Source organism: Humulus lupulus, chromosome 5, assembly GCF_963169125.1.
Source record: "Humulus lupulus chromosome 5, drHumLupu1.1, whole genome shotgun sequence".
In the NCBI taxonomy this organism is placed as follows: domain Eukaryota; kingdom Viridiplantae; phylum Streptophyta; class Magnoliopsida; order Rosales; family Cannabaceae; genus Humulus; species Humulus lupulus.
This window is the reverse complement of record NC_084797.1, coordinates 173731271-173745068: the sequence shown is the minus strand read 5'-3', so window position 1 is coordinate 173745068 and position 13798 is coordinate 173731271. Positions and strand designations below refer to the sequence as shown.

At 34.0% G+C, this 13798-nt stretch overlaps 1 pseudogene; it reads right to left on the bottom strand.

The window, feature by feature from the left end:
- Positions 1-3646: 3646 nt before the first annotated feature.
- LOC133779702 (actin-related protein 8-like) overlaps positions 3647-13798 on the bottom strand; it is a 29848-nt pseudogene continuing 19696 nt past the window's right edge.

Genomic DNA, 13798 nt, shown 5'->3' with positions numbered 1-13798 from the left:
AATGCTCCTTGCCAATTCGATCCCCATCCTAAAGAATATAATCAATACTTAAAAGATTAATACAAAATTAAAATTTGTCAATAGATATTAAACAAGCATGTATGATAAACTAACAAACTAAACAATATGGCAAGCAAGCTCAAACAACCAAAAATAAAAGTTGGAATATCAAATAAATGTAACAACAGTGGTATTATCTTATATTATTTATTTATTAATCCTTCTTTGAAAAAAGAAACCTTGTGGTTTTCCATGTTTGTTCATATGTAACTTTGATCATTGTTATGAAAATTAACTAGATGAGTAATTTGTCCATGTTGGGACTGTTTTATTAGTATTCAAGTTTTATCATTGTGGTTTTACCTGCGAGAATCCAAGTTTAATGAGGAAATTAGGCTCTACAACATTTCATGGGAGTGTTATTACTGCTACCAATAAGCCTTAGAAAAAACTGATGAGCAGATGTATTAATAACTCGCACACTATTGAGAATTTCATATTTTGACCCCTGCATTTTTTTATTATTTGAACTCACCCACTTTGTCAAAGTTGATATTGATACCAAAATCTTAAAATAAACTTTAGCAAAGTAGACTCAACATACATATCAGCATATTTAGTCTCACACAAGCTCGTTTTTACAGATGTGATTTCTCTTTTACTTTGCAAAAGATTTATATCCATTTTTTATTGTTTTTTAGACTAGTTTTACAATCATTATCAAAATTATGGAACTTTATAATTAACAATGACAGAGAACTTTTAGTAGAACAACCAAACACTAATATAAGCACATGAAAAAGAAGAGTTGTATTCTCATTTATACATGGAAATAAAATGAAACATCAATGATATGAGCCATTCATGGTTCAGTGACTTCAGTATGAAACAGTATACTAAATGCAGATGCAGAGGTTTCCTACTGTAAGCAAATGCAGAGGCTATAAACTTATGTTTTTTTTTTTGCCTTTCACAATTTCAGTTGCAATTGGTCTGTTATGGGGCATTTTGTACTATTTTGCTGGCACAAGACAACAATAGTGTTTTAAAATACCTATTTTAAGATCTTCATGTAATAAATCATGGACTATATGCATATGCTCTAATTTCAATTATTCTTGATCAACATGAAATGTCATCAAACTGTTTAACCATAAGCACCATATCATGACCAGGAAATGTCATCAAACTGTTTAACCATAAGCAATAGCTGTACTCCTGATGTAGTAAGATTATTCCAATATGATTATGACCAGGTATTGTTTTATGAAACTACAGATTGGGATGGAGGATGGAATGCTGAAATGGGTTTTATGAAATGGATAGAAAACAAAATAATTAAATTGTCAAATGTACTATATATTTTTTTACTGAAATAGTCTAAAATTAATAACAATTACATGAGATAAGAACAAATAATTCTTATCTAAAAATGGTTCAATTAATGAATTAGAATTTCATTACCAAATAAGACAACCGTGCAGCCATCACCACATACCAAAGACAGTTACTTACATGGAATAAAATTCCCTACTAAACCCAATATCACAACACTATCTTTAAAAGAACTTTATAACGAAAATATAAATATATTTTATATTTTATATTTAACAGGTAATATATGTAAATTTGTAGTTTATATATTTAAAGATATCCAAGAGACAATATATACTGATTCGATTTTTAAATATACTGATGACATCTAATGGAGTTGGTCAATATATTTGTAACTTATATGTTATGTTTTCTGCTTATATATTTGGATTGGCATGTTTTGGTGCTGGGAAATTTTTGCAACACAATGACTTGAGTCCATGAATTAAAAGTTCATTCATTTTGCAACTATTTCATATAAATTGGATTAATTTACATGTACTTTAGCTAAACAATAAATTTATTATGTTAAAAAAAATTAAATAAGGCACTCATGAAACAATAATAAAGGCAAATTCAAACACTGCATGGATGGATTGGTATCACACACCCAAATCCAAAAAAGAAAGACTTTTCGACGTTTTAAATTATAAGTAAAACCCCATAAAGTTGATTTGATTAATTTTGAAAAATCCATGCTTAACTGTAAAGGACACCAAATTCAAAATCAATGTACATTTGACCCAAAAATAATGACAGTATATCTCACAGTGCTTAATCAAATCATAAAATGTATATATAGACATGGTTATTTGTCAGAAGTTACAATTTTATCAATCTTTGATACAGATCTGTGAGAGTAGTGACCACATCAAATATTTCTTTTTTTTGAAAGAACACATAAAATATTTTATTTTTTTTGAACGAACACATCAAAGATTTCTTGAGCAACCAAGGTTTGAACTTTTACAGGATATTATTACAATGTTCAACATGCATATAAAAAAATTCTAATAACAACTAATTTTTTTTACAAGATTATTAGTTTATTAAAGACAAGAAGAGCAAGTAAAAATTAAGGTTACTTAAGTTGTTTCTTCATTCATATATGGTCTAATAGAATAAGTAAATATGTAGAAATTTTCATGAGATTATTATTTGATTCATATTTACTTGTAAGAGCAACATGAAAATCTGCTTTCTTTTTCAGAAAGACTGATCAGTGATTCAGTGAAGTACTGAACTTAAACAAATTATTGACCCAATAATAATAAGTAAAGAAACAGATATAAAACAAAACCCATTTTCTGAAACATTATTAATAATTAAAATTTCTAACCTTTCTTCTGTGGTATATGGTGATATTGAGACTAGGTACTATCTGTGGTATATTATGACTAACCTTTCTTCTGTTTCTTCTTAGTGCTATTGATTCATCTAGTTAGTGGTTTTATTTGTTACCTCTAACTTAGTTATAAACATCCTAAATTTATTTGGTTTCAGTCTAACTTAGTTATATACCTATATTCTCTTTTGTGCTGCTGCTTAATTATATATTGGTTTCATTGGCTTGCTCCAAGTGTGCTGACTCTAACATTTACTGAATTGTTTTATGCCAATTTCTATGGACAAAAACAGTAGACAAAAAATTAAAGTGATGAATTCAATGGTTATATGCTCAGAGTGGCCATGTCATTATGGTTTGCTTATATATACACACACACACAAACATAATGGCCAACTATTGAGCTAAACTATTCATTTACTCAAAGTGATGTGTAAGTGAGATATTTAAGCACCATGGTGTCTATTAATTCTTTTCTTAGTTTTTATGATATTAATTAAAAAAGTTTTGAGAAAGTACTGCATTTTCTACGTTTTTGGATTATATGTGCTCTGTAATTGCATTATCAACCTGTCATGAAATTAATATAATCCTAATACATATTTAGTTTTAAATAATTAGAATACTATCTTTTTAACATAACTAGGAGGAGCTTTTATATTTATTTGGTACCAAATTATTTCAGAGCTTGTCTGTCTGCTTATTTTACAGTGTAATGTCTTCTTTTAACCACCCATCTTCTTTTTTTTTTTGATGGAAAAAATGAATATATTGAAAAAACCAGCAAGATTACAAACCAAGCTCAAAGAGCCAAACAAAAACAGAAACTACTAAGAAATAGCCCCTAAGAACGCCTCCACACAGGACCTAAAAAAGCAATAAACCAGCAAGAAAACAAACCAAGCTCAAATAGCCAAACAAAAACAGTTACAACTGAGTAATAGCCTCTAAGAACGCCACCTCACTGGTCCTCACTTTCAGCTTAGGCAACCTGGCTAGTCTAGATCTAATACTGAACTTAATCAACTGAATTACAGGATCAATAGCCAAAGATCTCATCTCAAACACACACAGATTTCTATTTCTCCAAACCATGTACACAGCAGCTGCCACTGCAGCAGCCAACACCTGATGCTTCAGACTTTTCATTTTCATTTGTAAAAGTTATGATTAAATGCTTTCAATTTCACCATCCATCATGCCAGTTTCAAATAATGTTTGTTTGAATCAATTTGATAGCTATAAGTTGGTGTGTTGTGAACCTTTCCATATACATGCATTGACAGTATTGTCATTTTTATTGGGTTATATAAAAAATTCTATCATTATTTGATCACTTACCTGATTAAAAAAGACTAGAGTTTTTCTTCTCTTTCTTTTTTTTTTAATGACATAAAAGAGTTTCCCTAACAATAGCCTTGGTAGAACATTAGAGTGTAAGCTCTTTCATTCAAGCTGTTGATATTTAATTTTGTTTATTCGTATTTTGCTGAATATTCTTCTTATTTTAAAATATAATACTTAATATTCTTCAATAGTGTGTTACTTTATTTTAGTACCAGTTTTTTGTTGGTTCCTTGATCTGTAATGGAAGTGAAACAAGCACTTTTATTAGGAAAGATCATAAAACAGTAGACATGCCTCTTGACAGTGATGTTTTACAAGTTTTTCTTGGCTACAATGATCCTTAACAAGTATATGCATTTGTCTATATGTATATATTTTTTTAAAATGAGTTTCAATTCTTAGTTATAAATTTTGCTTATATAGATAGCTATTGGTTTATTCTACATGGTTCCTGAGATCTGAAGCAATCATGATGTTGGGTTTTCTATTTGGTGGAATTAAGTTAAAGAATTTGAGTTGAAATTTATGAAATTTTCGAGAGCAAATTAGTAACTTATAAATTCATCAACTGTACTTCTGGTTTATAAGATAAACATGTGTCAAGTAGACTTCTGTAACTTGTTATATTTTAATTGCCTGGTTATTATTTATGTATACATTTGTTGGCATTATGTGGTCATTAATACATGAGATATACAAATACCACTATCCTTATTCTAGACATAATAGTAACTTACAAAAACTACAATATTATAGAGTTCCAATTCTAGTGAAAAACAAGATTAGCTGTACCAAATTTGCAGAAGAATAATGAAACAACTACCTGATTATATGCATATTATTCATATGTTTTTCACAATTTAAACACTATACTTTCATGAAGTCTCAATTATATTCTCTTAGAAGAACTGTATTCTCGTCACATTTTTAACGCCTAGAATAAAGACATAAAGCATTTCTAGACATCTTTTTCGATGAATTATTCGGTAGAAGTTTTAATATCCTTGCAGCACACACACACACTCACATGCATCCACACAGTTGGAACTTTCCTGACAGTGCTCGTGAAGCAATAAATATTATAAGTTCCAGAACTTACACTCCTACCATTCGTGGCTGGAATAAGATTTCTCCTGTTTGAAACCGCTCTTTTGAAAGAGTGAACTGACCTTCTCCTGCTGCGTCAGATGATGCTCGTGTATCTTTGAGTAGCTCAGCCTCATAATCATAGGCAACATAACAGAGATTCTGTATAGAAATAAGGCCATAAATAGAACTCAGCTTCAGCAAGGTCTCCTTACAAAAATGAGAGAGAAGAGCAGTAGAAAACAAAATTGAAACATTCCACTAAAACATAGGATACTAATGGTATTAGTAGTTTAATGTACCATGAGCAAAATATTTTCTTTGAGGGTGCAAAGCTGATAGTATTAAAACAGAATAACTACAGTCAGGAAAAACGAGGATAAATATTCAACAACAATATTCTGCACTCAAGAAACAAGCAAGACTTGTACCTTTTTCAAAGTGCGAACGGTGTACAACGATTCAAAACTAATATTGTTCTGCTGCATCAACTCCTTAAGAAACCCGATAAGTTTTAGTGCTCCCAGTCCCATAACCTCCACACCCACTTTGCGCATTACTTTACCATGTAAAACTAGAAGCCGAAAAAGAAAAGAAAAGAGTATATTTCAGATCCCCAAAAATTTAATGCAACCAAGATATGATATAAAAGAAAGCACTGGAAAATCCATAGAATGAAAATGAAAAAAGAAGAATAAAAGCAGCAAGGCTGCATGGAAAGTTAAAACTGTAACTTATACTGCAAGGCTAATCAGTATATATCATAGGTAAATGAAACCTTGTTGATAGTTTAAGGAAGCATAAAACATATAAAAGATAAAAGAGAAACTATCACTCCTTACTTGGAAAAACTGATGTGACTTGAAACCCAATATTTACAACAATTCCTGAAGTTCTTCTAGCAGCATACACAGCTAAAGTTGCCTACATTTTCAAAAACAGAAAATGGATAAGATCTTACAAATAAAAAACATTTATCAAAGAATCAATCGAAAATTTTAAGCCAAAAGCAAAAGGTTCAAATTACTCATAAACAAGCATAAGTACATAAAGCATCTCAGCTTATAGTGTCAATAAGTATATTTGGTGCCTGTTCAGGATTGTCAACCACTCAAGTCACAGAAGCTTGCTTTACAAAAGGAAAATGAAGAATGAAAATTAGATCAAGGCCTAGAAATCTATATCCGATGGTAAATGTCATTTTTGCATGAAACAAACTAATCTTAATTCTTTACCAAAGAGGGGTAGCTCAAATGATAAGGCATATGGCTTGCTATATCACAAGGTATGAGGTTTAAGTTTCTCTTGGATACCTACATAGCAATTGTTAGCGGAATCCTAGTTTTAAAAAAATAAAAAATTACTCCTATTTCTTTTAGTATTAAATATTTTAGAATATTAAACAGCAGCGGCAAGTTAAGGCTTAGCAAAATTTACCTGATTAATTGTACAAACAGCAGGAACATTCATGTTAAATAGTGCTGTATATATAGCTTCCTTGAGTTGCCGTCTTGATGCTTTTGCAGATTCAGTATCTGCAATAAAAAGACAGAAACCACATCATAAGGACAGAAAGTGTCTCAAACAAGAAAAACACACAATTCTCAAGTGTCTCACTAAAGAATTACACGACCAAACTTCAAAAAAATTGAACTATCTAAATTACAGAAAAGGCAATGAATATATAGAAGCTAACCATCATAATGCATTATTAGTATAGACACAACCACTGGCTGTGATGGTGCTCTTACCTGCATCCTGTAAAAGACATATCAAATATACATATGTGAGTAAAGAAGCTCATTTCATGAAAGCCAAAGCAAAGAAAAAGAGAGGAGCTACCTGTTATAAATAGTGGAAAAAAACTGTCTAAGTCTAGTATACATTGGAGACTCAATGTTACCAAATTCCTGCATATGAGAAAGTGACAATTGGGATTACACACAGTTGTGGTTAATGAATGAATGAATGAATGATGAAACTTTGAAGCTGGTAGTTAAAAGGTGACCAAGAAAGTAGCAGAGCGCACAGATGGACCAGCATACTTGCTCCAACCGTATTTGCAATAGCCAGAGCCACCTGGTCAAAGGACAGAGAAGAACATAATAATAGAAAACAAGAAATGGGTATTGACTAGTGTTCCTTCCTATATAATAACACCACAAGGAGGATATAGTTATATTTTAATTGCCTGGTTATTATTTATGCATACATTTGTTGGCATTATGTGGTCATTAATATTATTGATTAGTTGTAGATATCAGACTTAAACCAAGAACCCGTGCACACGTGCCTTACACTAGGAGTACTTCGGAATCAAGTCCTCGTGAAACCTTTAATGCTTAATAATGTTTCAAGCTTTTCAATTTACTAACTTCTTAAAAGCCATATTTTCAAGATCTGTGGTGTTCTGGGAAAATAGCTGTGACATATCAATCTACAACATTCAGCCAACAGTTATCAATATTTTCAAGATCTGTGGTGTTCTTTCACAACAGTTATCTTCCTCAAAGTTCAGCTCTTATTCTGTCAACAGCTCTTAGAAAGTTCTTTCACAACAGTTATCTTGCATATCAATCTAGTTTCTATCAAAGATGGGTTTTTTATCATATCAATCTACAACATTCAGCCAACAATTTATATTATCAGGGATGAGAGAAACAAACCTGAGATAGTGGGCGTGAGGCAGAGAAGCTCCACTCTGGAGCGTGACTTCGTGAGGCGGAGAAAGAGCACCACTCTGGAGCGAGTCTTCGTGAGGCAGAGATGAGTTGAGGGCGGAGAGACTTCGTGAGGGCGGTGAGGGCGGTGAGGCAGAGATGAGTTGAGGGCGGAGAGACTTCGTGAGGGCGGTGAGGCAGAGATGAGTTGAGGGCGGAGAGACCTCGTGAGGGCGGTGAGTCTTCGTGAGTGAGAGATGGAGGCTGAGAGAAAGGGTAACTTAGAGAAAGGCTGAGAGAAAGGGAATTTGGCAGAAATTCATTTTGGCGCTTGAGTTTTTAGTCATATGGCGCCAAAATCAGACCCGTGTGTTTTTAATCCCCACTATTCACATCCGTGTGTTTTTAATCCCCCACTTAATAATAGCACTTCTAAATATATGCTGTTCTTTAATGTAATATATACTAAATACTGTTGTAGTGTTATCTAGAGGTGATAAATTCTATGTTGGTGTTTTCTAAGTTGAACTTCAACTTATGGTGTGAAGCGCTTTTAACCATTTGTCACATTCTTAATCGAATACCGTTGAAGAAAAATGAGATATCTCCATATGAGTTATGGAAAGGAAGAAAACCCAACATAGGGTACTTCAAAGTGTGGGGGTGTCTTGCATATTGCAAGAAAAACTAACCTAATAGAACAAAGTTAGGTTCAAGAGCCATAACGTGCTCTTTTGTTGGTTATGCTAACAATAGTAAAGCTTATAGGCTATTAGACTTAGAGTCTAATATTGTGATTGAATCTAGAGAATTTGAATTTTTTGAGAATATGTTATGTGACAAGAATCTTCAACATCTCTAAAGGAGAATTTGTTATATGAGAACAATTCTCAAGCTTCTACACCCAAAGTTGATTCTCAAGAGGAGAATTCTCAAAAGGATGTAAAGCAACCCTTTGAACCTAGAAGAAGTCAAAGGCTTAAAAATCATAAAAGTCTAGTAGTGGATGAGATAGATTCTCAAAGAATTTCATTCTACATGGTAGAAGGAAATAGAGAGGAAGTTATTAGGAAAATTCCTATTGTACTTATTGTTGAGGATGGTCCTAAGACTTATAGAGAAGCTATGCAAACAAGAGATATTGCATTTTGGAAAGAAGCCATCAATGATGAGATGGATTCCATTCTTTCCAATAACACTTGGGAATTGGTAGACCTCCCACCGGTGTCTAAGCCAATTGGGTGTAAGTGTGTGTTTAGGAGAAAATACCACACTGACGGCACTATCCAAACCTTTAAAGCTAGATTAGTAGCTAAAGGATTTAGGCAAAAAGAGGGTATCGATTATTTCGATACTTATGCGCCTGTTGCAAGAACAACTTCTATAAGAATTTTGTTCGCTTTAGCTTCTATACAACTTGTATGTTCATCAAATGGATGCCAAAATGACATTCCTTAATGGTGACCTCAATGAGGAGGTCTATATGGAACAACCCGAAGGGTTTGTCCTACCAAAATATGACCATAAAGTTTGTAGACTTGTAAAATCCTTATATGGATTGAAACAAGCTCCTAAGCAATGGCATGAGAAATTTGATCAAGTCATCATGTCTAATGGGTTTAGACATAACAATGGAGACAAGTGTTTGTATTCCAAAACTTGTAAGGGATATGTGATCATTGTTTGCTTATACGTGGATGACATGCTTATTCTAAGTAATAGCATGAAAGGGATAGAAGAAACAAAAATGTTTCTATCATCAACCTTCAAGATGAAATATCTTGGAGAAGTTGACACCATACTTGGTATCAAAGTAAAGAAATATAGTGGGGATTTTGCGTTATCGCAAGCCCACTATGTTGAGAAAGTATTGAACAGATTTAACCATCTCAAGGTTAAAGATGCCAATACTCCATTCGATCATAGTGTAAAACTAGAGACGAATGAAGGAAGAGTGGTGGCTCAATTGGAGTACGCTAGTGCTATAGGGAGTCTAATGTATGCTGCCCAGTGTACTAGACCTGATATAGCATTTGCGATAAGTAAACTTAGTAGGTTTATAAGTAATCCAAGCGTGGATCACAGGAAGGAAATTGGAAGAGTCCTAGGTTATCTCAAGAAAACCAAAGGACTAAGCCTTCACTACTCCAAATTTCCTTCGATATTAGAAGGATATACAGATGCAAGTTGGATATCCAATCTTGGGGACAACTTGTCCACAACTGGTTGGGTATTTACACATGGTGGAGGTGCAATTTCTTGGGGTTTCAAGAAACAAACCTGTATATCTCATTCCACTATGGAAGCAGAGTTCATAGCTCTAGCTGCTATCGGCAAAGAGGCCGAATGGTTAAGGGATCTGTTGATAGAGATTCCCCTAATCAAAGATAATGTATCTACTATATCGATACATTGTGATAGTCAAGTGACATTGGCTAGAGCATACATCATAGTGTATAATGGGAAGTCTAGACATATTAGTCTAAGACATGGATATGTAAGAGAATTGATTCAAAGAGGAATCATCTCAATATCCTATGTGAGAACAAGTGAAAATCTGGCGGATCCTTTCACTAAGCCACTAACAAGGGATTTAGTGGCTGCATCATCTCGAGGGATGAGACTTAAACTCCCTAAAGAGATTCACGATTGATGGACCTATCTTAACACTAGTTATTCAACTAGTGTTAGGTTCAATAGGTAACAACAAGTCAATCAAGTGAATATTAGTTGTACTCAAAACAAGTCCCATATGAGATATTGAGTACTTGTGTGTTACCAAGTGGAGGGTTAAAACCGAAAGGTTTTTTTAATAGAATTCAGTCTTGTAAAGACAAGTATTTTTGGTAACGAAATACTGTAAGAATTCTACCTATAAGGACCTAGGGGTGGTGCTGCCTCTCATGAGAATTGGGAGTATTCTCAAGAACGTCCATGAATGGAAAGTGCACATGGCCATTAACGGTGCAAAGCGAGACATAGAGGTCTCAAGTGAACATCGCAAAGGTGTGTGTGTTATCACCGATTTCTTATCATGAAAAGATGGTTCAATGCCTAGTGCAACCTAATTTTCGAAAAATTTTGTGATAATTACACTATAGTAAAGTTCAAGTTGAAAAACACTTTGCTTTATGCACTAATACAATGACTCCTATAAGAAAGAGTTCTTATTTAATCAAGTGGTGGATATGTTATATTTCAAAATATAATGATTGATTAAATAAGTGTTACAATAGATAACTATTTAATCTGGTGGGGGAATGTTATATTATTTTATAATATAATGTAATATTATATTATATTATAATATAATGTTTTAGATTAAATAAATGTGACAAAGTGTGTCACATATTGTAACATATAATAGAGAGTTACAATATTTAGATATATGAGATATATCCAAATAATGTACCATATTTGGTGTTACAAATTTCACTACTACAAAAAAGGGTTTTTAGGACTCGTGGGGCGCGAATCCTCTATTTGAGAGCCCTTAAAAACTGGGGTTTTTTAGGGCTCGCAATGTTTTTAGGACTCGCATTGCGAGTCCTAAAAAGTTTTATTATTAATTTTTTAAAAATGAATTGGTGGCCAAAGCTCCCGCCAGAGATCCGACAACAGTGGCGGCGCCACCACCGGCGACGGTGTTTCGAGAACACAATGATTGGCTTTCGAAGCCTAAGGCTCGGGGAACGTCGTGGTGGTGGTGGTTCTTCGTGGAATGGAATGTGGTGGCAGGATTTGAGGTAAAAAGTTTCGGACTCCATAGATTTCGACGAACACCAAAAATAAAATCTGGCGACTTCTAACCCGATCCTTGGTTGGGTTTTGCTCGCATGAAAGTGATGAGTACGATGGTGGTGGTGGCTCGACTCACAACGACCCAAGGTGATCGGAATCTCGTCGGAAACTTTGGGAAAACCCAAAACCGAGATCTTCTCTGTTGTCCATCTTAGGAGGCGCGTGAGGGCTCGAGCTCGCGAGGGTCGAAGCTTCGGTGGCCTCCGAAGCTCCCTGGCCTGTGCATGTTGCAGGTGGCAGCGGGGAAGGCGGCAGTCGGGCTCGACAAACTTTCAGGTGAGAGAGAGGGAAGGAGAGAGAGGAGAGAGAAAGAAGAGGGGGCTGATCAGTGTGGGTTTTTTTTTTTAATTTAGTTATTTATAAAACTTTAAAAAATTTTAGGACACGCATTAGTTTTTAGGACTCGTGTTGCGAGTCCTAAAAGAAATTCTTTATGGACTCTCAACGCGAGTCCTAAAAAGTCCAGGAGATTGGAGGGAATTTGTGATTTTTTAAAATTCAATTTTTTAGGAGACATAAGTTTTTGGGACTCGCAACGCGAGTTCTAAAAAGATTCTTTAAGGACTCGCAATGCGAGTCTTAAAAAGTCCAGGAGGTGATTTTTTAAAACCCAAAATCAAACTTTTTTAGGACTCGCAACGCGAGTCCTAAAAAGTCCAGGAGGTTTTTTTTAAACCCAAAATCAAACTTTTTTAGGACTCACAACGCGAGTCCTAAAAAGTCCAGAAGTTGTTTTTTAGGACTTGCATATATGTGAGTGTCCTAAAAACCCTTTTTTGCAGTGGTGTTTGTAACTTCCAAATATTACCCTTTATTGTGTAAAATTGTTGTTACACAATATTGAGATGAATTTTATAAAGACATATGTGACATGGCTGTTAGAGATATGATTTTAACCCCAATAATGTGTTTTGGGAGTTACAAAATAATTTGGGAGGGTTTGGAACCGTTTGGAAAAACAACACATTTTTAGTGCTGAAAATGGTCGGTGGCCGCGACCACTGAATGTTGGTGGCCGCGGCTTTTGGGACAGAGGCTAGTGGCCGCGGCCACTAATGTCTCTGGCCGCGGCCACAGGCCAAAAACTGACCATTTTTTTTCTTCAGTTTTTTCAATTTTTGTTGAACGGCTCAAAAAACCCAAATAACTCCCAAATCTCATTTTTAATTCCATATTAATCCAATTAAACATTGGTAACAACCATTGGGGTTGGTGGAATTTGAAATTCAAAGGGTGTCTCTAAACTCTATAAATAGGAGCCTATAGCTCACTTGGAAGACACAATATTTCTATCCATTAGAGCACTTGGCTAGAAACGCCTTCAAGCTTGATAATTCCAGAAAGCTTTTCCAATATCTGAGAGAGATCCCTTAGTGCTTGAGTTAGGGGGAAATAAGCTTTTGGACAAATGTTTTAAACCTTGTTCAAGTTGGTGATCCCCAATCCTCTTCACTTAGGTTGTGTAAGTGAGAGTTTTCTTGTATTTCTGTTCTCCATTCTATTGTATTGTTTTCTTCTTATTCTCTTATTCTTTTGTTCTTTTTACTTGTATTTCTTGTTCAAGAGTTGTAATATTTTCTTTTCCTTTGTTTCAAACACTTTACTTTATTTGTAACATTTTGCTTAGAGTTGTATTTTACTATTCTCTTCTTCTTCATCATCTTCTTCATTTTATTTGTTTATTTGTAATTTTCAGTTGTAGAGTTGTAACTCCTTTTAATCAATCATTATTATTTGTAATATATTGCATAGAGTTGTAATTTCTTACTATTTCCATTGAGGAAAATTTATATTTTCCTAGCAACAATGACCGTGGTTCAACACTTGTATAAATTCCCTGATTCCTCTCCTGCCATTAGACAAGACGATTTGAGCTCGGGCATTGTGAGCTCGAAAAAGATGATCTGAGCAATGTTACTTGTTAAAAGTCGAGGCGAACCGAGGTAGCGAGCTCGTGATGGTTGATCAATCTCGAAGGCATGTGAATTGAATGTTCAAGGTCGCGAGCTGAGTGTGAACATCTTTATTTTTATAAAATCCCTATGTTTAAGGGATTGGTTGTAATTTTTTGTTAAATCCCAAATATCATGGGATTTATACGCGTGCGTTGTAACTATATGCATTTAATTGCATTAATTTAATTGATTTGTATAATAACTCCCTGAAATATGAGGGGAGATATTCG